The 17,466-nt window shown below is 37.4% G+C and overlaps 1 protein-coding gene across 9 annotated transcripts in view; it reads right to left on the reverse strand.

Annotated features, from left to right (window-relative positions):
* SHANK2 (SH3 and multiple ankyrin repeat domains 2) overlaps nucleotides 1–17,466 on the reverse strand; it is a 358,512-nt gene that overhangs the window by 272,998 nt on the left and 68,048 nt on the right. The gene's annotated exons all lie outside the window — the stretch shown is intronic.

Below are 17,466 nucleotides of genomic sequence, written 5' to 3' on the forward strand. Positions count from 1 at the left end.
GTCAACTGATGATTCACACAAATGTATGTTTGCCACAGAATTTGAAAAAGCATATTTGGCAAGAACACTGAATAATAATGACATGTGACAACATTTTTTCCACAAATCGGCAAGCAAACATGAAAATAAAATCCAAATATAAAATAGGATATGTTATCAATCCACAAAAGTTAATAAACATTTTTTCAGTTTTCAATTCTTAATTTTGCTGTCCAAAAGCCTTACTGCAAAATTTGATTTTTATAAATAAAAATTATTAGAAAAAGAAAATTATCTGAATGCTATATTTTTAACTGAAAATACGATCACACAATATTAGAACTAACAGTCTGAAGGGGCCATTTTAGCCATTAAATATAACTCTCTGTTCACTGTAAGGATCTAAATGAAAACATATTTAACCAATCTTTGCTTAAACATAACCTGTGAAGTTTACCACCCAGAATGATGATTTGAAATTAATATGCAGGCATGGATAACCCACTTAGCCCAAAGTCATAAAGACTGGGCAAGTCTATAAATTTAATAGATAAATAAATTTACTGCAGGTATTTATTACTGTTACTATTTCTTTTGTGCCTGTTTGATGATGGTGGTGGGTTGTGGTGGTGGTGATAATGATCTTTTTTAATCCCCTGGATTATATCATGTGATAATCCAGTAAATTTAAAAAGACTAAACTGATTTGGAGCATTAACAGTATTAGTCTAAGAACTACACTACATTTTTCAGTTTGGAACAGAAATTTCCATACAAAAAAAAATTTATTTGGTAATTTCCATTTTAGAAATGATCTTGTCTCACTTACTCTTTTAACTATTCAGTTATCTATAAAATTACTGGATTTTGATGTATATTATTCTGGTTGTCTACATTTCTGTGAAAAACTATTATTTCCCTTCTAGTTGTTCAAAATCTGAAATTGCTTATCTTTTTGACTGAATTTTATCAGAATTTCAAGAAGATGAAAGTGAAATCCATAGAGAATGTGAGTGAACATATAATGCCAAGGTTTGGTGGATGTTTCATTTATTTTAAAAGCAAGTCCTTCAATATGCAGTATATCATTGTGAAAAAGCAACTGCCCCTTAAATTAGTAAGTGCATTCAGTAACTTGTGGTGTGCCAAGAAACCCTGGTATGCCAAGAAGTCAGGGCTTCTTGGATCATCACAACTTTGAGGCTGCAAGAAACATCTGAGGTGATGCAAAGCTAGGCTGCAGCACACAGCTGAGCCATTTCATCCTAGCATCCAGATCAGCCCCACAGCAACAAAATGGCAGCTACCTCAGGAAGCCACAAACACCCCAGGAAACCACAGCAATCCCAGCAAAACCCAGCAGCATGACACAAAGCCACAACCACCCTGCAACTTGAGACCTCGTGTTCCACTGTCCCGGTTGAACTTTGCCATCTTCTTGCTCACACTGCTGACATGACCTGCCCCTTTGCTGCTGGCCACACAAGTCTTCTTCCTGAACGCTTTTGAGAAAATTACTATACTTAGATGTGGGAAGAAGACCTCATGAGGCTACTTGTGAAGAGCCAGGCTGTTGATTCTTGGTCAACAGAAGGAAGAAGGTAGTGAATATAAATCTGAGAGTGACAGAGAGCAAGGTAGCAGGAGCCTTGGAATCAGTGGCAGATTAAGGCTCACTGGTGCCCTAAGCACTGACAAATCTTGGTGCCCCGCCTCCTTTGCACATACTGTACAAATGAAGCCAAGCTTAGGCTACATAAAAGTTCTTATGGTGCCCCCTTTGGACCTGGTGCCCTAAGCACATGTTTAGTCTGCTTAATGTTTAATTCACCACTGCTTGGAGTGCAGGAGGCCAAGAGATTTGAAGGAGACAAGTATTGGGAAGAAGTTGAAGGGCCCCTGCAGTCATAAATGCATGCAGGTTACCAAGCACCCAAATATTAATCACGTGACTCAAGGTGTGCTACAATGGCTGTAACTTAGGGGACTGGACATAAATACCATTTGTTTAGTCCCGTTGTAACTTCAAATCATCATAACATGAGGACTACCTAAATTCTCTTATAGGAGTCTCCAATACAAATAAAAAGTCGTTCTTCTTTCTCTGATGGCAAGTCATCTTTTCTTAAAGGTATGGATAAAGGTATGGATAAAGCAGAACAAAAGTAGGAAAACAAATGTATATATACCATTCAAACAATGCTACCCAAATTAAATAGAAAAAAAAATCAATTGCTAAATAATGTACATTGGCAGTCCCCAACCTGTGGGCCACAGCCCACTAGTGGGCCTTGAGGGGTGTGCAACTGAGCGTGAGCATGTGCACGTGCATCCTCACTTGGATGAACAGTGGGCAAACGTGTGTGGGTGTGCACGCGCGTGCGCACTCCATTTGTGTGAGCAGCAGATGTGCATGCACATCACTCATGCAAATGTGAGAGGGATCTTGGAGTCTTAGTGGACAACCAGCTAAATATGAGCCAGCAGTGTGCAGCAGCAGCCAAAAAAGTTAATGCATTCCTAAGATGTATTAACAGAGGGATACTTTCAAGATCAAGTAATACCACTCTATAAAGCCTTAGTAAGACCACACCTACAGTACTGTATCCAGTTTTGTTCACCACATTATAAAAAAGATGTTGAGACTCTAGAAAAAGTACAGAGAAGAGTAACCAGGATGATTAGGGACTGGAGACTAAGGCATATAAAGAACAGTTACAGGAATTGGGCTTGGCTAGTCTAGTAAAGAGAAGGACCAGGGAAGACATGATAGCAGTCTGCCAATATTTGAGGGGCTGCCACAGAGAGGAACTGGTCAAGCTATTCTCCAAAGCGCCTGTAGGCCAGACAAGGAATAATGGATGGAAACTGAAGAAAGAGAGATTTAACCTGGAAATAAGGCGAAACTTTCTGGCAGTGAGAACAATCAACCAATGGAACACCTTGCCCTTGGAAGTTGTGGGACCTCCATCACTTGAGACTTTCAAGAAGAGATTGGATTGCCATTTGTCAGAAATGGTTTAGGGTCTCCTGCTTGGGTGGAGGATTGGACTAGATGACCTACAAGGTCCCTTCCAACTCTGATTATCTGTTATCTGTTAAATGGAGCTGTGCACGCTTATCAGCTGCTTGCACAGAACTATCCCTTCTCCCGCACCAGTCCAAAAAGCCAGAAACGTTGGAAAATTCTGGTGTAGACTAATAAATCAGGTTCTTTAAAAATTGAAAACTTAACCATCAGAAAAAAAGTAAACAAATGAATTTTAAAAAATTAAAAGTTAAAAAAAATAAAAAACAATACAAAATAAAATATAAAATCCCTAGTAACTCAGCTAATACAATTCATCTTTTACATTAGTTAAATGTAGACCATATGAAATTTTATTGCCTTTTTCCTTTCCTCTAAAACAAATTCAAAGATTGAAAATTGACAAAATTTCTTAAATTATTCAATACACCCACAGCTTTCTCTGAGTACTTTTTCCATTTTTGGCTGCAACCCAAATTTAACACAGTCCACGTTTGATAAAAATTTCCTGTCTTTAATCCATAACTTCCCTTCCAAGAATCTGGTTTCATACTATTAATGCTTAAGCAATTAATACGGATGGATCTGTAGAGTGTGCACTAAATTAACAGATGAATTGTAGTCCGTTTTAAATATTGATGGAGATCAAAAACTATTTTTGTTCAGTTAAACTAAATTTCACATCAATTTTTTTTCACATCTAACAAAAGCAATAGAACGGATTCATCGTTATCAGAATAAAATGCTAACATGACTACCCATAGTCTAGTATTGTTAAAAGCTGGATGGCTTTTCAAAAACCCAAATTAATTTGGATGAATTACTGAATACTATTGCCTTTGTCAAAAATTTAGAATCTCCATTTCATAGGAATGTTGTATAATACAGGCAGTCCTCGATTTAAAGCCATTCGTTTAGTGACCATTCAAAGTTACTATGGCACTGGAAAAAAGTGACCTATGACCATTTTCAAATGACAATTGCAGCAACCCCATAGTCATACGATCAAAATTCAGGCACTTAGCAAATGACATGTATTTATGAGTTGCACTGTCCCAGTGTCATGTGATAACTATTTGTAACCTTCCCAGCTGTTTTCCAACAAGCAAAGTCTATAGGGGAAGCCTAATGACCATGTGGTTCTGTTAAAAACTGAAGTGTTTCACTTAACTGTGACAAAAATGGGCCAAAACTCAGTTAACGATTGCTTTCCATAGCAATGGAAATTTTAGGCTCAACTGTGGTCATAATCGATGACTACCTGTGGCTTGCACAATTTGCAGTATTCTTCCTGTTTCAAAAGTAAGCATTATGTAGCCTCAGAAAATGATAAAAATAGAACTCCTTTATCAGAATATGGAGGCTCAAACATATAAAGAATGGTTACTGGAATTGGCTATGTCTAGGTTGATGAAAAGGACTAGGGGTGACATGATAGCAGTGTTTCAATATCTCAGGGGTTGCCACAAAGAAGAGGGAGTCAAGCTATTCTCCAAAGCACCTGAAAACAGAACAAGAACCAATGGGTGGAAACTATTCGACCGAAGCAACCTAGAACCAAGGAGAAGTTTCCCGACAGTTAGAACAACTAATCAGTGGAACAACTTGCCTCTAGAGGTTGTGAATGGTCCAACACTGGAAGTTTTTAAGAAGAGATTGGATAACCATTTGTCTGAAATGGTAGAGGGTTTCCTGCCTGAGGGTTGGACTAGAAGACCTCCAAAGTTCCTTACCACTCTGTTATTCTATTCTATTCTATTCTATTCTATTCTATTCTATTCTATTTACAGATTTCTATAGATTTGTTTCTATAACAGAAACCAGATATTCCTAATGTTTTTTTGACCACGCAATAGGATCCCAGTTGGTCTTGTGTCCCTATCAAATATGACTGTTTAAAAAGTATCAAATATTTCCTTTGAAGTTAAAGAAATAGGCCCTTTGAATGGGCTTCCAAAATCCTTGGAAGATTTATTCTATAGAAAAAAAAATGATATATCTGCTCAGTAAGTACTTCTATATTTAGTTATAGAGACATGAACAAAATTCCATAAACTGAGAAAACATGTTTTCATAAAAACAGACATGTTTCTGGATCTGTTTTAACTTGACATTCACTTGAAGTATATCTTACCTAAGAAAATGATATATTTAAATAACAAAATTCAAAGACAAATATTTGCAGATATAGTACTATATAAAAAGAAATCCTGACTGCTGATACCTTCATATTTATAACAGAAAGTAAGACAAAAGAGCTGATAAAATGTAATGGCATTGGGTAAAGCTGAGATGCAGGTTTTATTATCGTTTAGAATTTCTTCTTTCTTACTGAAGTTGTTAAGAGTGTTTGTAAATCTTGATGGCTTCTCTAAGCATTTGTACATAATAAGATGGCAGTCACAACTGCTGGTGAAATAGCAGAATATCAGAAGATTAGATTTACCCCAAAACTCAAATTATTTGTTGCTGGCCGTGAAGCCTACATTATAAAATATTATCTAAAACGAAGTATGAATATTTAGTAACTGCAACATTACAATAATCCACTGACATGTCAATTCATTGATTGGAGATTTTTTTTACGCTTATTCAGCTATATCTAACAATTAATGCATGGATATCATAATGAGGAATGGAATAGAGAACTTTCAGTGACTGCCGAATACCAATATGCAGGCAGCATAAGGAAAAGAAATTGGGAAAGATTAAAATGAAGAAATTTCCTGACAGAACAATTAACCAGTGGAACAATGAAGTTGTGAATGCTCCAACACTGGAAGTGAAGAGATTAGACAACCATTTGTCTAGGAAATGATATAGGGTTTCCTCAGGCAGAGCAGTGGGTTGGACTAGAAGACCTCCAAGGTCCCTTCCAACTCTGTTATTCTGTTTTCTAGCACAGAGTGATTTTGGAATAGATCCACTTTGATAGGGTGAGTAAAAGTAATGGGAGAAGTATATTTGGTGTAAATTATGCTTGGTGATATCCAGTAATCATCTTTGTGTTTTATTAGCTTTACTCTGGGGACTTTTTTAAAAGTTTGAAAAGTTTATGAAAAGTGAGAAAACTGAGGAAAAAAAGAGAGATCAAGAGTTTGCTTAGAATTCCCTTTGTTTCTTGTAATAGAATGCTTGAGGTGTTTAAAATGTTGCAAGATTTTCCAAATTTTGTTCCATTCCCTAGCATTCAGGATATTTTCCTGGAATAATTTTAACGTGGGCTGGTATGTCCTATTTTCATTTTGAAATTTTATGAACATGTATTTCATGAATACCCCAAAGCATTAGCTCATATTTATAAAATGACAACCTATTTTAATCAGCATTAAACATTTGCCACTTAAAATTTAAAGAGAGACAAGGTGTAATTATTAAACTGAAATGCTATTGACAAGAGTCTGGTGTAACACAATAAATCTTTCACAAAAAGTGATTTTTCAGAACAGTGTATCATTTATTAATCCATCTTGTCTTTCTGTTGAATCCACAAACACTCTTATTTTCAGAACCTCCTAAATACTGGTAAGTAATGTGAACTTTGGTCAAATACCCTTTTCATTTAATTCCATGTCTTCTCATCTGTATCTTTATTTACCTTCACCCCCTGTAGTTTCTCTTTAGCTTGTTAATTGACAGTATCTAACTGACCCTGGGTGGTCTTGAAAAGCTAAGCAGGATTAGTCTTAGCATCAATGTGAAAGCATCCTAGGCTGGAAAGTTGAAACTATCCCCACAAAAACAAGAAGTCGTTTCCAAATTTGTAAAATCATAAAAAGTCAAGTTCAGTTTGAACTAGATTTCACCTTTAGCTCATTCCAGCATCATTAGGATCCTGCTTCTCAATAAAAGAACCTAGCCACACCTCTCAATACTGAAGAGTTCTTGACCAGGTCTTGCATGGCAAATATATGCTGTTTTTGAGGTAGCGTTTTACGTTCACTGAATATTAATACAAGAAATAAATACACCCCTGCTTCACAAGTGCATTGGTTGCCAGTTTGCTTCCAAGCCTAATTCAAGGTGCTGGTTTCAAACTTTAAGACATTCGTGGCCAGGCTCTCTGAGGAACTCCATTTCCCCAGTTACATCAGCCTGCTCCAATAGATGTGGCAGAGAAGGTATGCTATGGGTACCATCAGCTAGCTACATGTCTTCTCTGCCAGAGCATCTACTTTGTGTAACGTTCTTCCCCCCCAGACCTGGTTATATAACCAGGCCTAGGGCTCCCAGAAATGTGAGACATACTTAGATGGCTCCATTTCCGAGATGGCCATTCTTATCCTTTTTGCTTTTGTTTTTAGCTATGTGGTTGTATTTGATTGTTGTATTCACAAAAAGAGCCATTTTTGGTGAGATGGGTGGCTATACAACTTTAGTTTATTAATATTAGTATAAATGAGAAAACATCCTCATGCCAAACAAATCTTATTTCATTCTTCAACACAGTGACTACATTAGTAGACCAGCAAAATACTGTGGACACAATATATTTAGATTTCAGCAAGGCATTTTATAAAGTAGACCACAACCTACTTCTTAGTAAGCTAGAAAAATGTGGAATAGTTAGCACCACCAATAGATGGATTCGCAACTGGCTGGCGAACCGTACTCAACAAGTAGTCCTTAATGAGTCTAAGTCTACATGGAGGGAAGTAAGCAGTGGGTGCCACAAGGTTCCATCTTAGGCCCAGTACTCTTCAATATCTTCATGAACGACTTAGATGAGGGAATAGAAGGGGAACTTACCAAATTTGCAGATGATACTAAGCTGGCAGGAATAGCTAACACCCAAGAAGATAGGCTCAAGATCCAGATGGATCTTGACAGACTAGAACACTGGGCCATATCTAACAAAATGAAATTCAATATAGAGAAAAGTAAAGTCCTACACTTAGGCAAGAAAAACCAAAAGTAAACATATAGACTGGGTGAAACCAGGCTCAATAGTAGTAACTGTGAGAGGGATCTTGGAGTCTTAGTGGACAACCACCAGTGTGCAGCAGCAGCCAAAAAAGCTAATGCAATCCTAAATTGTATTAACAGAGGGATACAATCAAGATCAAGGGAAGTACTAATACCACTCTACAAAGCCTTAGTAAGACCACACCTAGAGTACTGCATCAAGTTTTGTTCACCACATTATAAAAAAGATGTTGAGACTCTAGAAAAAGTACAGAGAAGAGCAACCAGGATGATTAGGGGACTGGAGGCTAAAACATACAACGAATGGTTGAAGGAACTGGGCTTGGCTAGTCTAGTAAAGAGAAGGACCAGGGGAGACATGATAGTGGTCTTCCAATATTTGAGGGGCTGCCACGGAGAGGAAGGGGTCAAGCTATTCTCTAAAGCACCTGTAGGCCAGACAAGGATTAACTGATGGAAACTGAACAAGGAGAGATTTAACCTGGAAATAAGGAGAAACTTTCTGACAGTGAGAACAATGAACCACTGGAACACCTTGCCCTTGGAAGTTGTGGAAGCGCCATCACTTGAGACTTTCAAGAAGAGATTGGACTGCCATTTGTCAGAAATGGTGTAGGGTCTCCTGCTTGGGTGGAGGGTTGGACTAGATGGCATACAAGGTCCCTTCCAACTCTGATTATCTGTTAATCTGCTGTCCTATGCAAATGTGCAGCTTTTCCTTACTTTTAAGCTTTTTTTTTTAAACACCATCCCAGTTTCTCATGTTTTAGAAAGTATCAGATTTTGCTCCATATACAATCTAAGGCAAACAATCTATTTCAATATTTTTAGTAACAATATATTTTTTAAAAACAATTGACTTGACATTAAAAATATCAAACAATGTTTTCAGGGCCTTTAGATATGATGAAACTTTCTGATACCTGACAATTAAAACCCTGGAAAAGTTTATTCATAGTGTAGATGATTGTTAGCAAATGTGGCATTTGCTATAATTGAATACACTTAATGAGTACATCTAATAACTTGTCAGTGTATGTGTTTCAATGATTGCCTCTGGCAATACATACACAATACAATTCCTTTTTCATTTTTAATTGGAGAGATTCAATGTCTCATATTAGAGTACAGTATTTCCACATTTCCACCAGAAGATGTGTTCCTGCTGAACTTAAAGAACAGTGCTTGTTTGATTTATACAGAGTAAAATAAATAGATTTAAAAACAAAAACTTTTTTCCAAGTTCAATCAAAATTTTCAAACTTGAAGTCTCAAAACTGAAGCGATTTACATTCAACCTCCAAATGGTGTTGGCATGACCACAGAATCAATATGCATTATGTGTTTCAGCTGGGCTGTGATCACTAGGTATCAATGCATTGCTGGAAATATCTTTTTTCTTTTTCTTTTCTTCCTCCTTCCCTCCCTCCATTTTTGCACCCTGCCCTTCGCATTAGGATACGGACTCAATCCCGAGAGGCATGATGAAAAGAGTTTAGAGACCAGTTGTGGAACAGACCAGAAATGAAGATTAGTTTATGCCAACACAATCTTTAAAAAACAAAATAAAACATAAAATGTTGACAAGAAGCTTACTAAAAGGCAGAATGGCCATCTTTTTATAGTAGACTGATTAGTATTTTGGATTATGTGTAGGTACTTTAAAAACTGTCAAATATGTTTTCTGCTGGTCACAAAACTGATTTTAAAATATTGTATAGTTTGTATCATGGCCAAAATTTTCAAGAAATTATTCATCATTAGTTTGGGCACTCCATCAAATTATAACTATAGTAACAATATCTTCTGTACAGACTAAAATGATTTGGCTTTTAGTCCTGAACTTGTGATTAAGTAAACCTATTTAAAATCAAGACATATAATATGGGGAGTGTAATATAAATGTTAGAAAATAACATTTGAAAAGGCTATGATGTCAAAATGATGTCTGATGAAATCATTTCAAAGAAATATCTCATTTCCAACATGAAGTACTGTATTAAACAATAACACCACTGTCCAACATTAATTTATTCAGAGAAGAAAATCATTGTCCATTAAGCCTTGTAATAAGGTAGCAATCTCCATCTGCTTTCCTTTGAAATCCAGAATTTGTGGAGGAGGTTTAGATTACTTAACCGATGATGGGAGACTAGAACAATCAATTAGATGAAAACTTTAAAGTTTTTCGCAAAAAAACTGAATATATTTCAAACTGGTTTCTGGTCAGATTTTTATTATAAACTGTCTTAGTCATCCTTATCAATGACTGGAATAGCAGGAATGTCACTATAATTCTATTGGATATAACTTCTTTAAAAATCACCAACATAAGATTTATTTTTATTTATTTATTTTATTTTATTTGTCAATTGTTTACAAGATAATAAGTATAAGTGTATACATAATTATGAATACATGATATGGGTACATATAAGAAAAATAAAAGAAAAATAAAAGAAAAATAAAAGAAACAATAGGACAGGGACGGTAGGCACGTTGGTGCGCTTATGCACGCCCCCTACAGACCTCTTAGGAAAGGGGTGAGGTCAATAGTAGACAGTCTAAGGTTAAAGTTTTTGGGGTTTGGGGAAGAAACTACAGAGTCGGGTAGAGTATTCCAGACATTGACCACTCTGTTGCTGAAGTCGTATTTCCTGCAATCAAGCTTGGTGCGGTTAACCTTGAGTTTGTATCTGTTGTGTGCTCTTGTGTTGTTATGGTTGAAGCTGAAGTATTCATTGACAGGTAGGACATTGCAATGTATGATTTTATATACCATGCTTAAATCAGACCGAAGACGGCGTAATTCAAGGTTTTCTAGTTCTAGAATTTCAAGTCTGGTGGCATAAGGTATTCTACAACGAGTAGAGGAGTGGAGAACTCTTCTTGTGAAATATTTCTGGACTTTCTCAATTGTGCTAATATCAGATACGTAATGTGGGTTCCAGACTGATGAGCTGTATTCGAGTATTGGTCTAGCAAATGTTTTGTATGCTCTAGTTAGTAGTGTGATATTACCAGAGAAAAAGCTACGTAAGATTAGGTTAACAACTCTTAATGCCTTTTTGGCTATGTAGTTGCAGTGGGTTCTAGCACTTAGATCATTAGAGGTGAGTATTCCAAGGTCCTTTACAGAGCTTGGATCATCAACAAGATCTTGACTATTCAGCTTGTATTTTATTTTCTGATTTTTTTTGCCAATATGTTAGACAGAGCATTTATTTGTTGAGATTTGAAGTTGCCATTTGTTTGACCATTCTGATACACAGTCAAGATCTTTTTGAAGGGTAGCAGTATTGTCTGTGGTATTGAATAGCTTTACATCATCAGCGAAAAGAACGCAGTTGCTCTTAATATGATCACAGAGGTCATTTATGTAGAGTATGAAGAGAGTTGGTCCTAGAACACTGCCTTGGGGGACACCACTATTGACAGGTACAGAATTTGATAGGACACTCCCAATTTTGACCATTTGTTGTCTGTTTGACAGGAATGCTTCTATAGGATTTTATTTTTAGTAGTAGTTTGTCATGTACCACTGAATCAAAGGCTTTACAGAAGTCTATGTAGATTGCATCTATTGTTTTGCCCTGATCAAGTTGTGTAGTCCATATGTTTTTGCAGTGTAAGAGTTGCAGATTACAGGATAGGTTTTTTCTGAAACCAAATTGTTTATTGGAGAGTAGGTTGTTTGTCTCTAAGTGGAGGATGATGGATTGGTTAATAATTGATTCCATGACTTTACAGGTGACGCAGCATAAGGAGATTGGTCTGTAATTTTCAACTAGGCTGGAGTCTTTCTTTTTGAAGATGGGGATGACTGTGGCTTGTGACCATAGGTTAGGCAAGGAACTGGTCCTGAAAGATTTTTCAAAGATTATGCTTAGAGGTTTGGCTATGGCAGTGGATAACTTTTTTAAGAAATAGGCACATATTCCATCTGGTCCAATAGATAGAGATGGTTTTAGATTGCGTAGTGCTTTTTCAACATTGTCTTCTGTAAAATCGATATGTATTAGATCATTGTAGTTATCTGTGGTTCGGCTAGGAAATACTGGGCATGATCCATTGCTGTTTACAAATACTGAGCCAAAAAATGTGTTAAAGATGTTGGCTTTAATGGTGTCATCGTTGCAGTCTTTACCATTAGGTCCTATCAGGGGTGGGATGGACCTTGAATCTTTTAGTTTGTTGTTTACAAAATTGTAAAAAGCATCGGTGGAATTGGTGCTTAGGAGGTTTTCCTCTTGTTTAATGTGATAATTGGTGCATTCGGTCTTTATTTGGTGGCATAAATTTTTGTATCTGCTTTTGAAATTGGCAACGTGACCAGATTTGTTTTTCCACCAGAGTGATCTCTTTTTGGATTGAAGTTTCCTTATTGTTATGGGCAATCTGTTTTTTTGTTTTGTTTTGGGAGTAGTTGTTGGTATAGTTTGATGACTCTTTTGACTTCAAGTAAAAATATGTTGTAATGGTCTTCAACAGTATTGCATCCAGAGAATAGAGATTGCCAATCAAGGGATGAGAGATCGTTGTTTATAAGATCATAGTTGCCTTTTTTGAAATTATAATTGGGGATCACATCATTGTGGTGGTTTTTGTGTGGACGTATGTTGAGACAAAAGTGGTCACTGCTGGAAAAGGGTTCTTTAGTTTGTATTCCGTAAATTAAATTCAAACTATTGCAGAAGATGAGATCAAGGCAGTTGTTTAGTCTAGTGTTGTTGGTTACTAGTTGTTCCAGTCCCAGATTTGTAACAGCATTGTAAAAGGTTGCATGTATGGTTTCAGTTGTACATTCATTTAGGGTCCAGTCAATATGAGGCAGATTGAAATCACTGAGAAAGATAAAAGGGTATGAGCAGGATGCTGCCCATGTTAGTAGTGTATTTAGCTTGTTTACATGTTCGATGTCATAATCAGGTGCTCTGTAACATAGTAAGAATCGAATTGTGATATTTAAGGATAGTTCACAGATAATGGTCTCAGGAAGAGCAAGCTCCTGGGTAACTTGGATATTTTTTAGATGTAAGGACTTTTTGTAGAAGATAGCAACACCACCTCCTCTACGAATTTCACGATCTGATCGGTAAACATGATAGTCTCTTACTGTGGTAATGGAGTCGGGGAGAGATGCATTGAGCCATGTTTCACAGACAAATATAATGTCAAATTTAGCCATATTTAGTAGGAGGAAAAATTCAGGTATTTTATTTACAAGGCTTCTTGCATTGAGTAGCTTGCATTTAAGGCCAGCAGTAGTTGGAATTGAGGTAGTTAGGGGCGTGCGTGCCTAGTCTTGGGTGATGGTGGATTGGTTGAGGTAGGGTTGTGGTTGAAGGTTAAAGCTGAGTTGCGGGATGTGTGACTTACTTTTGATACAGTCAGCATGGTAGTCAATGTACAGGTCCTTCTCTCCATTGTCGAGACGTTTTTTGAGTTCAGTGCGGAGTACACGGGAGCGGGCACGTTGCTTAAAAGTATTAAGATTGTCTTAATACTTTCTGTCACTTAGACCTGTCTAGATTTTCACAATTACTGGTGTGTTCCATTTGATCTCACAATAAAGTGGCTTTCATGATAATAACTTTTGTACATATTGATGACAGCCCCAAATCTGAATCAAGATGGATCCGGGAGGATGGGTAACTGTGGGAATGAGAGAGAAGGGAGAAGGGAGGATAGCCACAACAACATTCTTTTGCCTGCGCTCAAGTTCGAGTTACTGGATTTTGGAGAGGAGTGACTGGACTTGGTGGGAGTTCAGAATGGAGGTGGATTGGAGAGTGTGACTTGAGGGTCATCAGTAAGGAGGCTGGATGTCAGTTTTAGTATAACAGGGGAAAACACGGGAATTCAGATTTGGGTTTTCTCAGATGTTCCAATATTACTTCTCTAATAAATTCTTACTTGGATGGACTTTGTCTCTGAGTGCTGATTTTGGGATGGAGAGTTTGATCGGAATGCTGACAATTGAAAGAGTAGACACTAGAGTCTAAAAGCTACGTGGAGGTTGGAGAAAAGGAAAAATTAGACTTCTGGAAATTACTTGAATTTGTATGAAGTGAAAACAAGAGTATGGCCAACTATATACAAAAATGTGTCAAACACTGGAGTGTCAATAATCATTTCTTTTTGTTCCTGATTTTCCTATTACTTTGAAATCTCTGTGCCTAACTTCTATTTATGAACCTGATTTTATCCTGGCTTCTGTTTTCCTTCATGATGTGCTCTTTCTTTATCTTTGGCGGTATCTGCTTCTTTTTTGATTAAAAAATTCTGGTGGGAAATTATCATAGACATAGAAAAGCAGTTGCTGGTAACTGAAGAATCATCCAAGAAAGCATTTATGAGTAAATATTAAAGTGGGATTATTTAAAAGGGCTTTATCATGTTCAGCTGGGAGTCATGTAGCAACTTCTGCTCATTTTGCACTGCTAATTTCAGGAAAGTTCATGTTATAGATTAGTGGTCACCAACTGGTGTTCTGGGGACCACTGGTGGTCCACGAGAAAATTTTGGTGGTCCACAGAGAAATGTCCCCCCAAAGCAATTAATCCAGGCTGCATGGGAACACAAGGCTGTACAGCCCACATGGCCTGCCCACCCACTGGCCCCCACTCTTCAGCCGAGTGCAAAACTGATCTTGAGTAGAGCCATCGAAGCTGGAAATGGAAGACCAATGGTGGGGAAGGGGAATCCGCCCCGGGGTGGCTTGCTGACATTGGTGGGAAAGTTGGTCCCATATTCTAGAGCTGTAGTAGTCACAGGACTGGCCCTTTGGTCATCCCAGAGCAGCTTCTCCAGTCCATGGCAGACTGGTGCACCCAGGTGGAGGAGCAGCTGCTCCAGGATGACCAAAGGGCCAGTCCTATGATGACTGCAGCTCTGGAATATGGGACCAGCTTTCTCACCAATGTCAACAAGTCACTGTCAAGAAAACAGCCGGTCCACTAAAGAGAGAAGATGGCAAGGAAGTAACAGGCAACAGAGAGAAAGCAGAACTGCTTAACTCATTCTTTGCATCCATCTTCAAGCAAAAAGAAATTATAGCTCAACCCACCAAAAACATAACTGTAAAAGACAGAGCAGAAATAAAAGTTAAAATAAGCAAAAAATATAGTAAGAGAACACCTGTCTGATCGTCATAAAAACAAATCACCGGGGCCTGATGGATTACATCCCAGAGTTTTAAAGGAGCTGGCAGAGGTCATCTCAGAACCACTGCACCATATCTTTCAAAAATCCTGGAGCACTGGGAAACTACCAGAGGACTGGAAAAGAGCTGATGTGGTTCCCATCTTCAAAAAAGGAAAAATAACAGACCCAGGAAACTATAGACCAATCAGCCTAACATCAATACCTGGGAAGATACTGGAAAAGATAATAAAAAAACAGATCTACCAACATCTAGAAACAAGTTAAGTAATAACTAGCAGTTAGCATGGGTTTGTTAAAAACAGATCATGCCAAACCAATCTTATTTCATTCTTCAACACAGTGACTAAATTAGTAGACCAGCAAAATACTGTGGACATAATATATTTATGTTTCAGCAAGACATTTGATAAAGTAGACCACAACCTACTTCTTAGGAAGCTAGAAAAAAGTGGAATAGATAGCACCACTACTAGATGGATTCGCAACTGGCTGGCAAACCGTACTCAACGAGTAGTCCTTAATGGGTCTAAGTCTACATGGAGGGAAGTAAGCAGTGGGGTGCCACAAGGTTCCGTCTTAGGCCCAGTACTCTTCAATATCTTCATAAATGACTTAGATGAGAGAATAGAAGGGGAACTTACCAAATTTGCAGATGATACTAAGCTGGCAGGAATAGCTAACACCCAAGAAGACAGGCTCAAGATCCAGATGGATCTTGACAGACTAGAACACTGGGCCATATCTAATAAAATGAAATTCAATATAGAGAAAAGTAAAGTCCTACACTTAGGCAAGAAAAACCAAAAGTAAACATATAGACTGGGTGAAACCAGGCTCAATAGCAGTAACTGTGAGAGGCATCTTGGAGTCTTAGTGGACAACCAGCTAAATATCAGCCAGCAGTGTGTGGCAGAATCCAAAAAACCTAATGCAATCCTAAGTTGTATTAACAGAGGGATACAGTCAAGATCAAGGGCAGTACTAAGACCACTCTATAAAGCCTTAGTAAGACCACACCTAGAATACTGCATCCAGTTTTGTTCACATTATAAAAAAGATGTTGAGACTCTAGAAAAAGTACAGAGAAGAGCAACCAGGATGATTAGGGGACTGGAGGCTAAAACATACAACGAACGGTTGCAGGAACTGGGCTTGGCTAGTCTAGTAAAGAGAAGGACCAGGGGAGACATGATAGCGGTTTTCCAATATTTGAGGGGCCACCACAGGGAGGAAGGGGTCAAGCTATTTTCTAAAGCTCCTTTAGGTCAGACAAGGAATAATGGACGGAAACTGAACAAGGAGAGATTTAACCTGGAAACAAGGAGAAACTTTCTGACAGTGAAAACAATCAACCAATGGAACAGCTTGCCCTCGGAAGTTGTGGGAGCGCCATCACTTGAGACTTTCAAGAAGAGATTGGACTGCCATTTGTCAGAAATGGTATAGGGTCTCCCACTTGGGTGGAGGGTTGGACTAGATGACCTACAAGGTCCCTTCCAACTCTGATTATCTGTATCTGTCAGTCAAAATTCATATTAGTGGTTTGCCGGATTTAAAATTATGAGTTTGGTGGTCCCTGAGGTCCAAAAGGTTGGCAATCCCTGTTATAGATTCTCTCTGCATCACAATACTATCATATAAGCTACAGGTCTTTATTTCATTTCATTTATTTCATAGTGCATAAATAGTGAAATTGCAGCAATTCCTAGTGCAAAAAAAAATCTCTACATCAGTTCTATAGATTCAGATGAATGGAACAGACATTAGCATATTGTAGACAACCCCTTTTTAAATAGATTATGACTGGAAGAGCCAAAGAGAGCTATTGTTATATAGGAATAAACAAGATTATAAATACAAATAATAATTTCTAAAAATATAAAGATATATCTTAATCTTTTAATTCATCACTTATCTGTATGTTTTAATGTACACAAGCTTTAAATAAGTGTTCTCAAAGTAATAGTAAAGGAGAATATCTGTGGCTTAAGGTTGAATGAAAAGTCCTTGATGTTGTCTGATCTTGGTAGTTTTCTTGCGGACTTTTCATTACTAGCACTGATGATGTTACCTAGTTTGAGTAATGAAGTGTCTGCAAGAAAATGACCAAGATCAGAGAGTACGAAGACCTCCCTTACTCAAAATAAGCATCTAGAATTTTTTGAAGTTGTTATAACAAAACACTAAAATTTGTTCAACACAGTAAATGATCTCCTTTACAACCTATGAATTTTTTTGGTCATAAATACTCATTACACTTATACTTTAAAAGCACAGCTTTACCCATTATTCTTAAAAGTAAAAAGCTAGCACTTATTAAATATTAAACAAACTACTTATATGACGATGCTTATGGTTATTTTGAG

Source organism: Pseudonaja textilis, chromosome 1 (genome assembly GCF_049901715.1).
Source record: "Pseudonaja textilis isolate UNSWEBS1 chromosome 1, rPseTex1.2, whole genome shotgun sequence".
NCBI classification, from domain to species: Eukaryota; Metazoa; Chordata; class Lepidosauria; order Squamata; family Elapidae; genus Pseudonaja; species Pseudonaja textilis.